Source organism: Lagenorhynchus albirostris, chromosome 10, assembly GCF_949774975.1.
Source record: "Lagenorhynchus albirostris chromosome 10, mLagAlb1.1, whole genome shotgun sequence".
Lineage (NCBI taxonomy): Eukaryota > Metazoa > Chordata > Mammalia > Artiodactyla > Delphinidae > Lagenorhynchus > Lagenorhynchus albirostris.
In genome coordinates this window covers 79643835-79656729 of record NC_083104.1, presented here as the reverse complement: position 1 = coordinate 79656729, position 12895 = coordinate 79643835, and the positions used below count along the sequence as shown (strand labels likewise).

The 12895-nt window shown below is 48.4% G+C and overlaps 1 pseudogene; it reads right to left on the bottom strand.

The window, feature by feature from the left end:
• Nucleotides 1–7737: 7737 nt before the first annotated feature.
• On the bottom strand, nt 7738–12611 carry LOC132527921 (mediator of RNA polymerase II transcription subunit 1-like; annotated as a pseudogene).
• Between the last annotated feature and the right edge of the window lie 284 nt (nt 12612–12895).

Here is a 12895-nt window from a genome sequence, read left to right as displayed (position 1 = left end):
GGGTGGAGACAGAGGCCTGGTGCCCCAGCTGCGTTGGAAGTCTCTGGAAGGCCAGGCGGAGGGAGGCCACACAGAGGGATGCCCAGGGTTACAGACCTGTCAGAGCTGCTGTTTGTTAGTTCAAGTCCTGCTCTGAGGTGTTCTGTGTCAGCCCTGAGTGACAGGTGAGCTGGGGTTGCTCTGCAATCAGGGCTATGTTCACGGTTCCTGTGTGCCCAGCCCTGCTGGGGTACCTTCCCAGGGGAGCTCTGTATCCTGGGAGGGGCATGACCACGAGAGCCTCATGGGCTGCTGGGTAGCTGCACAGGTGAGCTCCATATCTTGAGAGAGGCCTGACCACGAGAGCCCCGTGGGCTGCTGGCAACCTGCCACGGTGAGCTCCCTATCCTTGGAGGGGCGTGACCACGAGATCCCTGTTGGCTGCTGGGGACCTGCCAAGATGAGCTCCATATCCTGGGATTGGCCTGACCACGAGAGCCCCGTGGGCTGCTGGGGACCTGGTAAAGGATGTCAGAACAGTCAGTGAAGCCACCAAGTATACACATCCAGTAGTTCCTAATTCCTACACCCTGCTGGTCATTCTACCATCCACCAGGACGTGGTATTCTGTATTAGACTTCAATGATGCCTTCTGTATTCCATTAGTCCCAGAGTCACAAGAAATTTTGGCTTGTGAGTGGCAGGACTCAACATACAACAAAAACAATACTGCTGGGCCGTCCTGCCCCAAGGGTTCAAAAACTCCCACAGCATCTTTGGGGAAACTTTAGCTAAACACCTAAAAGTTCTACCTCTGGAAAAGGGAACCCTCCTTCAATATGCAGATGACATTCTTATTGCCAGCCCTACTAAGGAGGCCTCTGAACTACCTAGCCAATAAAGGATAGAAGGTGTCCAAGAAAAAGTCTCAAATATCACAGACTAAGGTGACCTGCCTGGGCTTCATTCTCACAGAAGGTCAGAGAAGCCCATCCCAGGAAAGGGAAGAAGCCATTTGCAGCCTTACCCCTTCTAAAACTAGAAGACAACTTAGGGGTTACTGGGGAGGCCAGGGTTTGCTGCATCTGGATCCCTAACTACAGTCTAATAGCTGGGCCTCTATATGAAACACTGAAAGGAAAAGATGATGATCCTTTTGAATAGAAGCCAGAAGCGGCCTTTCAAGAATGGAAAGAGCAGTCAATTCAGTCCCTTGCCCTGGAACTCCCTAATTTAGCTAAACCCTTTGACCTTTACATCCGCATAGAAGGTGAATCACCCTTGGAGTATTAGTGCAAAAACTGGGACCACTTGAAATGGAACAACGCAAGAATGCCCTCCAGGTAGGATAAACTATGGTCACCAAGGGCTTGGCCCACTGCCCCATCCGGCCAGGGTACTGGGGGTATCTAAAAACCTGGAAATCAGCAGCCCACAAGGCCAGCTCCCTCCTAAGGGAAAAGGACCCAACGTGGTGATCCTAACCACCCACCATGCCCTGAAGTTGCAGGGGTCGCTCCCTGGGCACACTGACCTCGAGTGAGGAGGCCCTCCAGCTCCAACCTCCAGAGAGACAACCGGGGGCAACGGGCCCCCATGACGACTCGTGTGACCATCACATGACCTGGAGCTTCTCTCAGAAAACAACAAGAGTGTGCCCCAAAAGAGCAGACTACTGCTTGCAGGACTTACTGCACCCAGAGGGGAGCTAATAAGCTTGGCGGAGGAACCGTATACCACACTGTCACCATAGAAAAGCCTACAGACACCGCAGTGACGGCAGTCAATGAGACCAGCTGGACACCTGGTTACTTCAAAAGGCCGTTGATTCAGTGGCCGTCATGGTCGTGGATCACCACCGGGCCTGGACTGTCTGGGAGTTGAGTGGGCAGGGCTCTGACATCTGGTGCTGTTTGTACGTTAATTTAGGGGCCTAATTGATGAAAGCACAGACTACTGGTCAGAGCATCTAGGCTGGCAGAAACCGTCAGCCTAAGGTGGCCGAACAAATGTGGGGTGGGGTAAAACCGGCCCCCACAGCGTCTCTGCACATCTCTTTCCTGCACCCTTCAAGGTCATTAGAATCTATAACACTTCCAATGCTGGCGCTCAGGCGGACGAGCAGTGAGGCAGGAGGCCTGGGGACAATCAACCTCACCCGGAGGCTGCTGGGGAGAAGTTCTGCCCCTCCCCACGAGTATGAGGACTCCCAACTCAGCACGAAGCAGTTACAGAAGAGGGGTCTGCACCCACAGCGCACCAAGAATTAGGAATGGGACAAAAGGCAGAGGAGGGGTTTGTCACCGCCAAAGCCCATGAAAAATTCCTGGGAGATAAAAATAGAATCTGGGCAATAAACTAAAGTCTAACCTTTTTTTCCTTTGTGCTTTGTCTAATTTCACGTGCTCCTAGGGTTCCGCACGCAGAGGTCCCACACCCGGCACTTCAGACCCGATTTCCTAGTGCAGAATGACTGGGTCGACACTTCAGCTCCCGGGGCTCCATGCACACTCCGCGACATAGAGCCTCAGCTGCAGCCAACCCAGCCCTCGAGAGCTCCTCCCCCTCCCTCCCGCTGACGCTGCTGCGATCCCTAAACAGCAGCTCAGCCCACAGCACGCGTGGGAGCGCACGCTCTCATCTCTCCATTCTCTGATCAAAATATAAAGTTTCCCTTGCTTCTGAACCAAACTCAGTCTCGATCTGTTGGCTCCAATGACACTGGGCAAGGGGAGCCTTGTTGGGGCCCACTCTAGAGGATCAGTAAGAGAAATTGAGAACATTGTAACTTCAATGAACAGATGTGTGAGCCACACTGTAATTAATATATAGCAGTGTATAAGGCTCGGGTAAAATAAGATGTTTCTAACACTTCCATTGGATATTTCCATCACTTTATATGGAGCACAGGGGCACTGCAATTCACCTGTTCCCTAACCCTAACCCTAACCCTAACCCTAACCCTAACTCTAACCCTAACCCTAAACCTAAGCCTAAACCTAACCCTTACCTGAAGCCTTACCCTAACCCATACCCTAATCCTAACCCGTACACTAACACTAACACATACCCTAACACATACGCTAACCCGAAACCATTGTCGTACCCTAACATGTACCGTACCCATTCCCTAACCCTAACTGTAACCCTAACCCTAACACTAACACTAAACCGTACCCATTCCCTAACCCTAAACCAAACCTAAGCCCAACTCTAACACTTACTCTAAGCCTTACCCTAACCTGGACCCTAATTCTAACCCATACACTACTACTAACCCATACCCTAACACGTACCCTAACCCCAACTTTTTGTCATACCATAACCTGTACCCGAAGCCATAACTGTTCCCTAACCCTAACCCTAACCATAAACCTAACCATAACCATTACCCTTACCCGTACCCTAATCCTAACCCATACACTAACACTAACCCATACCCCAACACGTACCCTAACCCTAACACATTGTCGTACCCTAATCTCTACCCTAAAGCATACCCATTCCCTAACCTTAACCCTATCCCGAAACATAAGCCTTACCCTAAGCCAACATCACTAATTATTAGAGAATTGCAAATCAAAACTACAATGAGGTATCACCTCACACCTGTCAGAATGGACATCATCAGGAAATCTACAATAACAAATGCTGGAGAGGGTGTGGAGAAAAGGAACCCTCTTCCACTATTGGTGGGAATGTCAATTAATACAGTCACTATGGAGAAGTTTATGGAGGTTCCTTAAAAAACTAAAAATAGAATTACCTTATGATCCAACAATCCCACTACTGGACATATACCCAGAGAAATCCATAAATCAAAAAGGCACATTCACCACAATATTCTTCGCAGCACTATTTACAATAGCCAGGTAATGGAAGGAAACTAAATGCCCAGAGACAGACGAATGGATACAGATGTAGTACATATATAAAATCGAATATTACTCAGCCATAAAAAGCAATGAAATTGGGTCATTTGTAGAGACGTCGATGGATCTATTGACTGTCCTACATAGTGAAGTAAGTCAGAAAGAGAAAAACAAATATTGTATATTAATGCATATATGTGGAACCTAAAAACTGGTACAGATGAACCGCTTTGCAGGGCAGAAATAGAGACACAGATATAGAGAACAAACGTATGGACACCGAGAGGGTAAAGCCGTGGGGTGTTGGGTGGGAGGAGTTGGGAGATTGGGATTGACATGTATACATTTATATCTATAAAATAGATAACCAATAAGAACCTGCTGTATAAAAAAGTAAATAAAAATAAAAATTAAAAAAATAAATAAAGTTTAAAGAAACAGAAAAAAGTTATTCCCTTCACATACATGTATTTATAGGAATGAATTATTTCCATGCTTATATCTATAAATACAAAAAGGAGGAATAAAATCTAGCTGGAGCCAAAAAAGAAAAAAGAAACAAAAAGAACCTACCAGTTATACAGAGGAAAACCCCATCAGGGCACTTGCTCCAGTGGTAAACAATTCTGAAGTTGGTCAGAGATGGGGAATCGTCTCCCATGCAGCCAGCAGCACCCCCGCAAGGAGCATCCTCATTGCAAAGCTAGGGGACCGTGCCGAGGCGTCTGTGAGTAAACGTGAGCTGAGCCCCAGGCCAGCTGCTGCTGAACTGTTCCCACCCTTCCCAGGTAAAACACCTGAATATGTACAAGGACTTAAAAGCCTAGAGGAAGGGCCGTGGAGCCACACCAGCGACAGCACGCCAGCTGACTTGGTGCCTGCAGGCCAGCCAGGATTGTCCTGGCCCCGGGTGCTCTTCTGGAAGCTTTCCATTTCCCTGCCTGAGATACCCCTCCTGTCCAGGCCCCCACTGCTTTTTTCCTTCCTCACCTCTGCCCAGGGAGAAATTCCAGTGGCAGTTACGGGTGACACATCCTCTTCTTTAACAGGTAGCAACTTGGCAACTCCTGGAGAAAGTCCAGCAGAGCCCCACTCACACCAGGCCACCAACAAAGCCGTAGCCCCTCACTCCCACCCACCAGCCCGGCCCCGACACTGCTGACGGGGCAGAGAATATGGCGTCAGGCACAGCTGCAGGGGCTCTTGCTGCCTGCAACAGTGATTATATTGACCTCAACCCAGGCACACCTGGGGAGGGCTGGCCCGCATGGTCAGGCTGCCCAGTTCAGCCAATCCTCACCCCTCAGGGGCTCACAGTTGCAGGAAATGGACCTTGCTGAACTGGCTAAGTCCAAGGAACAGGTGTGGCTCCTGAGAGTCAGGATAGACAAGAGGCTGCAGCTCTGGTTTGTCTTGTAATCATTTTATCTGGCCCATGAGTGGGAGACAACTTCAAGAAGACCCTCTCCTAATGAGAGGAACCCAGGAGTCAGGGAGAGGAGGGGTGGTGGGTGGAGACAGAGGCCTGGTGCCCCAGCTGCGTTGGAAGTCTCTGGAAGGCCAGGCGGAGGGAGGCCACACAGAGGGATGCCCAGGGTTACAGACCTGTCAGAGCTGCTGTTTGTTAGTTCAAGTCCTGCTCTGAGGTGTTCTGTGTCAGCCCTGAGTGACAGGTGAGCTGGGGTTGCTCTGCAATCAGGGCTATGTTCACGGTTCCTGTGTGCCCAGCCCTGCTGGGGTACCTTCCCAGGGGAGCTCTGTATCCTGGGAGGGGCATGACCACGAGAGCCTCATGGGCTGCTGGGTAGCTGCACAGGTGAGCTCCATATCTTGAGAGAGGCCTGACCACGAGAGCCCCGTGGGCTGCTGGCAACCTGCCACGGTGAGCTCCCTATCCTTGGAGGGGCGTGACCACGAGATCCCTGTTGGCTGCTGGGGACCTGCCAAGATGAGCTCCATATCCTGGGATTGGCCTGACCACGAGAGCCCCGTGGGCTGCTGGGGACCTGGTAAAGGATGTCAGAACAGTCAGTGAAGCCACCAAGTATACACATCCAGTAGTTCCTAATTCCTACACCCTGCTGGTCATTCTACCATCCACCAGGACGTGGTATTCTGTATTAGACTTCAATGATGCCTTCTGTATTCCATTAGTCCCAGAGTCACAAGAAATTTTGGCTTGTGAGTGGCAGGACTCAACATACAACAAAAACAATACTGCTGGGCCGTCCTGCCCCAAGGGTTCAAAAACTCCCACAGCATCTTTGGGGAAACTTTAGCTAAACACCTAAAAGTTCTACCTCTGGAAAAGGGAACCCTCCTTCAATATGCAGATGACATTCTTATTGCCAGCCCTACTAAGGAGGCCTCTGAACTACCTAGCCAATAAAGGATAGAAGGTGTCCAAGAAAAAGTCTCAAATATCACAGACTAAGGTGACCTGCCTGGGCTTCATTCTCACAGAAGGTCAGAGAAGCCCATCCCAGGAAAGGGAAGAAGCCATTTGCAGCCTTACCCCTTCTAAAACTAGAAGACAACTTAGGGGTTACTGGGGAGGCCAGGGTTTGCTGCATCTGGATCCCTAACTACAGTCTAATAGCTGGGCCTCTATATGAAACACTGAAAGGAAAAGATGATGATCCTTTTGAATAGAAGCCAGAAGCGGCCTTTCAAGAATGGAAAGAGCAGTCAATTCAGTCCCTTGCCCTGGAACTCCCTAATTTAGCTAAACCCTTTGACCTTTACATCCGCATAGAAGGTGAATCACCCTTGGAGTATTAGTGCAAAAACTGGGACCACTTGAAATGGAACAACGCAAGAATGCCCTCCAGGTAGGATAAACTATGGTCACCAAGGGCTTGGCCCACTGCCCCATCCGGCCAGGGTACTGGGGGTATCTAAAAACCTGGAAATCAGCAGCCCACAAGGCCAGCTCCCTCCTAAGGGAAAAGGACCCAACGTGGTGATCCTAACCACCCACCATGCCCTGAAGTTGCAGGGGTCGCTCCCTGGGCACACTGACCTCGAGTGAGGAGGCCCTCCAGCTCCAACCTCCAGAGAGACAACCGGGGGCAACGGGCCCCCATGACGACTCGTGTGACCATCACATGACCTGGAGCTTCTCTCAGAAAACAACAAGAGTGTGCCCCAAAAGAGCAGACTACTGCTTGCAGGACTTACTGCACCCAGAGGGGAGCTAATAAGCTTGGCGGAGGAACCGTATACCACACTGTCACCATAGAAAAGCCTACAGACACCGCAGTGACGGCAGTCAATGAGACCAGCTGGACACCTGGTTACTTCAAAAGGCCGTTGATTCAGTGGCCGTCATGGTCGTGGATCACCACCGGGCCTGGACTGTCTGGGAGTTGAGTGGGCAGGGCTCTGACATCTGGTGCTGTTTGTACGTTAATTTAGGGGCCTAATTGATGAAAGCACAGACTACTGGTCAGAGCATCTAGGCTGGCAGAAACCGTCAGCCTAAGGTGGCCGAACAAATGTGGGGTGGGGTAAAACCGGCCCCCACAGCGTCTCTGCGCATCTCTTTCCTGCACCCTTCAAGGTCATTAGAATCTATAACACTTCCAATGCTGGCGCTCAGGCGGACGAGCAGTGAGGCAGGAGGCCTGGGGACAATCAACCTCACCCGGAGGCTGCTGGGGAGAAGTTCTGCCCCTCCCCACGAGTATGAGGACTCCCAACTCAGCACGAAGCAGTTACAGAAGAGGGGTCTGCACCCACAGCGCACCAAGAATTAGGAATGGGACAAAAGGCAGAGGAGGGGTTTGTCACCGCCAAAGCCCATGAAAAATTCCTGGGAGATAAAAATAGAATCTGGGCAATAAACTAAAGTCTAACCTTTTTTTCCTTTGTGCTTTGTCTAATTTCACGTGCTCCTAGGGTTCCGCACGCAGAGGTCCCACACCCGGCACTTCAGACCCGATTTCCTAGTGCAGAATGACTGGGTCGACACTTCAGCTCCCGGGGCTCCATGCACACTCCGCGACATAGAGCCTCAGCTGCAGCCAACCCAGCCCTCGAGAGCTCCTCCCCCTCCCTCCCGCTGACGCTGCTGCGATCCCTAAACAGCAGCTCAGCCCACAGCACGCGTGGGAGCGCACGCTCTCATCTCTCCATTCTCTGATCAAAATATAAAGTTTCCCTTGCTTCTGAACCAAACTCAGTCTCGATCTGTTGGCTCCAATGACACTGGGCAAGGGGAGCCTTGTTGGGGCCCACTCTAGAGGATCAGTAAGAGAAATTGAGAACATTGTAACTTCAATGAACAGATGTGTGAGCCACACTGTAATTAATATATAGCAGTGTATAAGGCTCGGGTAAAATAAGATGTTTCTAACACTTCCATTGGATATTTCCATCACTTTATATGGAGCACAGGGGCACTGCAATTCACCTATTCCCTAACCCTAACCCTAACTCTAACCCTAACCCTAAGCCTAAACCTAACCCTTACCTGAAGCCTTACCCTAACCCATACCCTAATCCTAACCCGTACACTAACACTAACACATACCCTAACACATATGCTAACCCGAAACCATTGTCGTACCCTAACATGTACCATACCCATTCCCTAACCCTAACTGTAACCCTAACCCTAACACTAACACTAAACCGTACCCATTCCCTAACCCTAACCCTAACCTTAACCCTAACCCTAACACTAACCCTAAACTTTAACCTAACCTGTACCGTAATCCTAACCTGTACACTAACTCGTACCCTAACCCTAAACACTTGTTGTACCCTAACTTTTACCCTAAACCATACCCGTTCCTGAACCCTAACCGTAACCTTAACATTAACCCTAACACTAACCCTAAACCTTACCCTAACCCGTATCCTAATCCTATCCCGTAGACTATCACTAACCCGTTCTCTAACACGTATGCTAAACCTAAACCCTTCTCGTACCCTAAACTGTAACCTAAACCATACCAGACCCTAAACCTAAGCATAACTCTAACTCTTACACTAACCCGTACCCTAATCTTAACCCGTACACTAACACTGAACCATATCCTAACACTTACCCAAATCCTAACCCATTGTCGTACCCTACCCTGTACCCTAAATTGTACCTGTTCCCCAACACTAACCCTAACAATAACTCTAACCCTAAATCTTACCCTAACCCATACCCTAATCCTAACCCATACACTAACACTAAACCGTACCCTAACACATACCCTAACCCTAAACATTTGTCATACCCTAACTTCTACCCTAATCCTAACCCATACACTAACACTAAACCGTACCCTAACACATACCCTAACCCTAAACATTTGTCATACCCTAACTTCTACCCTAAACCATACCAGTTCCCTAACCCTAACCTTAACCCTAACCCTAACCCTTATCCTTAACCTATCCTGTACCTTAATCCTAACCTGTATACTAACACTAACCCGTACCCTAACACATACCCTAACCCTAATCTGTTTTCGTACCCTAAACTGTACCGTAAACCGTACCCATCCCCTAATCCTAACCCTAACCCTAACCCTAACCTTAACCTTACCCTAAACCATTCCCTAATCCTAACCCATACACTAACACTAACCCATACCCTAACAAGTACTCTTACCCTAACCTGTTGCTGTACCCCACCTCTATCCTAAACCGTACCCATTCCCTAACCCTAACCCTAACCCTAATGCTTACCCTAACGCACGCCCTAATCCTAACCCTTTCATTAACACTAAACTGTCCCCTAACATGTACCGCAACCCTAACCCTTTGGCATATCCTAAACCATACCCGTTCCTTAACCCTAACCCTAACCTTAACGCTAACCCTAACACTAACCCTAAACCTTACCCTAACCTGTACCCTAATCCTAACCTGTACACAAACACTAACCCATACCCTACCACGTACCCTTACCCTATCCCCTTGTCGTACCCTAACCTGTACCCTAAAGAGTACCCATTCCCTAAGCCTAAGCCTAACCCTAACCTTAACCCTAAACCTTAACCTAACGCATACCCTAATCCTAACCTTTGTACTAACCCTAAACCATACCCGTTCCCTGACCCTAACCCTAACCCTAACCCTAACCCTTACACAACCCGTACCCTAATCTTAAGCCTAACACTAACCCGTAGCCTAACATGTACCCTAAACCCAACCCATTGTCATACCCTAACCTGTACCATAAACCATACCCTTTCCTTAATCCTAACCCTACCTTAACCCTAAACCTAACACTAACCCTAAACCTTACCCTAACCCATACCCTAATCCTAACGTGTACACTAACTCTAACCCATACCCTAACATGTACCCTAACTCTAACTCGTGTCATACCCTAACCTGTACCCAAAACCATATCCATTCCCTAACCCTATACTTAACCCTAACCTTAACCCTTACCCTAACGTTTACCCTAATCCTAACCCATACACTAACACTAACCCATACCCTAACAAGTAACCTAACCCTAACCTGTTTTCATACCCTAACCTGTACCCTAAATCATACACCATTCCCTAACCCTAACCCTAACCCTAACCTTAACCCTAACCCTTTCCTTTGAATACTGGGTTGGGGATGAATTACTTGTTGTCGGTAATTTGTTGGGGGATTGCTACACTGACTTGGAGCTGGAATGATGTGTGGCATATCCAGTGTGTCAGCTGTCATGTTGACATCAAAGATAGGGTCTGTGAGTCAACATCCATTGAAAATAGCTCCCTCTGAAAGTCATCTTCAGTCTGGTGCTTGGGTTTGTCAGGTGATAATCTTTATGTCTTCTTCTTCTTTCTCTGGTTGCTTCCCAAGCACATTTCCATCCGGGGTGCACCAGAAGAGGAATTCTGCCTTTCTAAAGTGCTGCTTCCATAAAGGGTTGAGAAATCCTGGGCAGGAATATCTTTAAGAAGATTCATGAGCTTCGGGTGGTTCTTGGTGTTTCCAGCCTTCGAAGAGACAGGTGGCGGCATGTGATGAGGAGGGTCAGACTTGAGCCAATGGTAGACACCCCGTTCCCTGTTATTTGCAACAAACTGGTAAGAACTTGGTTCTGAGACACCTTGCTGAAGTCCTCCCCATGGCTCACAGACTCATGCCTATCTTTGATATTCATGCTCATATTAAACAAGGTAATATGGACCCCCAGAAATGTGTTGGTTGGTGTAGTGGTACCACTCATTGGGTTGTTGCCTGTGGTCATGCCATACCCTGGGCTGCTAGCCAGGGGCAGGTTCTTTTTCACCATGTCTTCAACTGTCTCTGCAATGAGGGACAGTGCTGGGGTGTTGGTCTGAATGGTTTCAGCTTTCTTCCAAATAGCCCTCATTGTTACAGGGATGGACATACATATTTGAACAACTTTGGCAGTGAAGTCATCTGTGAAGATGAGTGCATCTGACAGTCCCTTGTAGAGTTTACAGCTCACATGTTTTGAGTCCTGTATATCCATTACCACAGACACCAGGGAGTCATTTACAGGGTGCTGAAAAGATATGCTGAAACGGGACTCTGAGAGCGGACACACTTCAAATTGGAGGAGCCCAGGAGAATCTTCTTTCAGAATAGTTCTTTTGACACAGCTTCCAATTAGGGTGTATTAAGCCCCTTGGTGTCTGATCAGATTCAGGATAAGGGGAACCCAGCCAGTGTGCTGAAAGGTGATTTTGCTAACAAGGTTCCTGGTAGATTTCTACCATCTGGAAGTGGAGCATCCTTGTTGAGGAAATAGCAGTGTGGCTGACCTGGAACAGCAGCATAAAATCACATGTTGTGATTCAAAGGTACAAGGTCAGGGTCCTTTGACATCTCAAAGTGAGTGATCGGTTCATAGATGGGTACATAAGTTGCCTGGGTTTCAAACAATGGAATTCCTGTGCAGTTCTGAAGTTTCTGAACAAATGCTCTAGATACTGGGATTGGCTGGGGAAATTTCAAGAAGAAACAGGCAGGAAGATCCACACTCTTCGCACTGGTGATTGAGGAGAAGGAGGGAGTCCATTTGTTGTCAACTGGATGTGACCCCATAATTAATGGTGCAGTTGGGAGTTTATACATAATAGATGTTCCTTCAATTGTCACTGATGCATTCATGCCCAAAGATCAAGGAACATTATTCTTGTGCAAAACGATAGGGGATGTAGTCTTATCATCCAGCATGTCAGAAGGAGAGGCATAATACTTCAAGTTAATTAAATGACCCCCACTTCTTGGAGTGAGATAGCCAACAGTTCCATGAAGAATCTTATCCAAGGGACCAGCATTCGTTACTTTCCAATACATAACTGCCGTTTTAGATAGATCTTGTTCTAGGGATTGGAGAGCCAAGAACATTTGGTCTTCAGTTTGTTATCCCCTGGAAGGTTATAAAGATTAACAAGACCCTTAAGTTGCTTAGAAAATTCATCAAAATTTTTCCCCCTTAGCTGCTGTACAAACTCTGGACAGATCACAGGATTCTCTCCATGGTGAGCCACTTTTACATCACAAACCTGTCCTGTAGGATCTAACTGCATTTCCACATAGAACATATCTGATGTGATGTAACATTCAGTGTCACTGGCACTGAGATGACAGCCCAGTCCATTCTGGCTTGCTATAGACTCCAGTCAGTCATTGCTGGTAAAGATGTTACATGAATTGATGCACAAGCTTAATGGTTTCACTCCAAGTTCTACTTTGGTTAAATTTTGCATGGAGCCATTCCAAGAGAGAACTCATCTTACTCACACTTTCGGACTCCTCGGTTTCCCCCTGAGCCCTCATCCTGACAGCAGGGAGAGCCTGAGTCCTACACAAGAGGATATGCCCTTCCCCACCACTAATTGAGGAACCAAGTTGGTTAGGGCTCCTGGGATGCAGGGCGCCTGCAGTCACCGCTCTTCCCGGGAAGGCTCAGTCAGAAGTCCCTGGCCGCAAGAAGAGAAGGGTGCTCTTGGCCGCTGCCGTCTTCCCCAACAGAACCTGTACCACATCTTCTTTATCCATTTGTCTGTTGATGGACATTTAGGTTGCTTCCGTGACCTGACTATTGTAAATAGTGCTGCAAA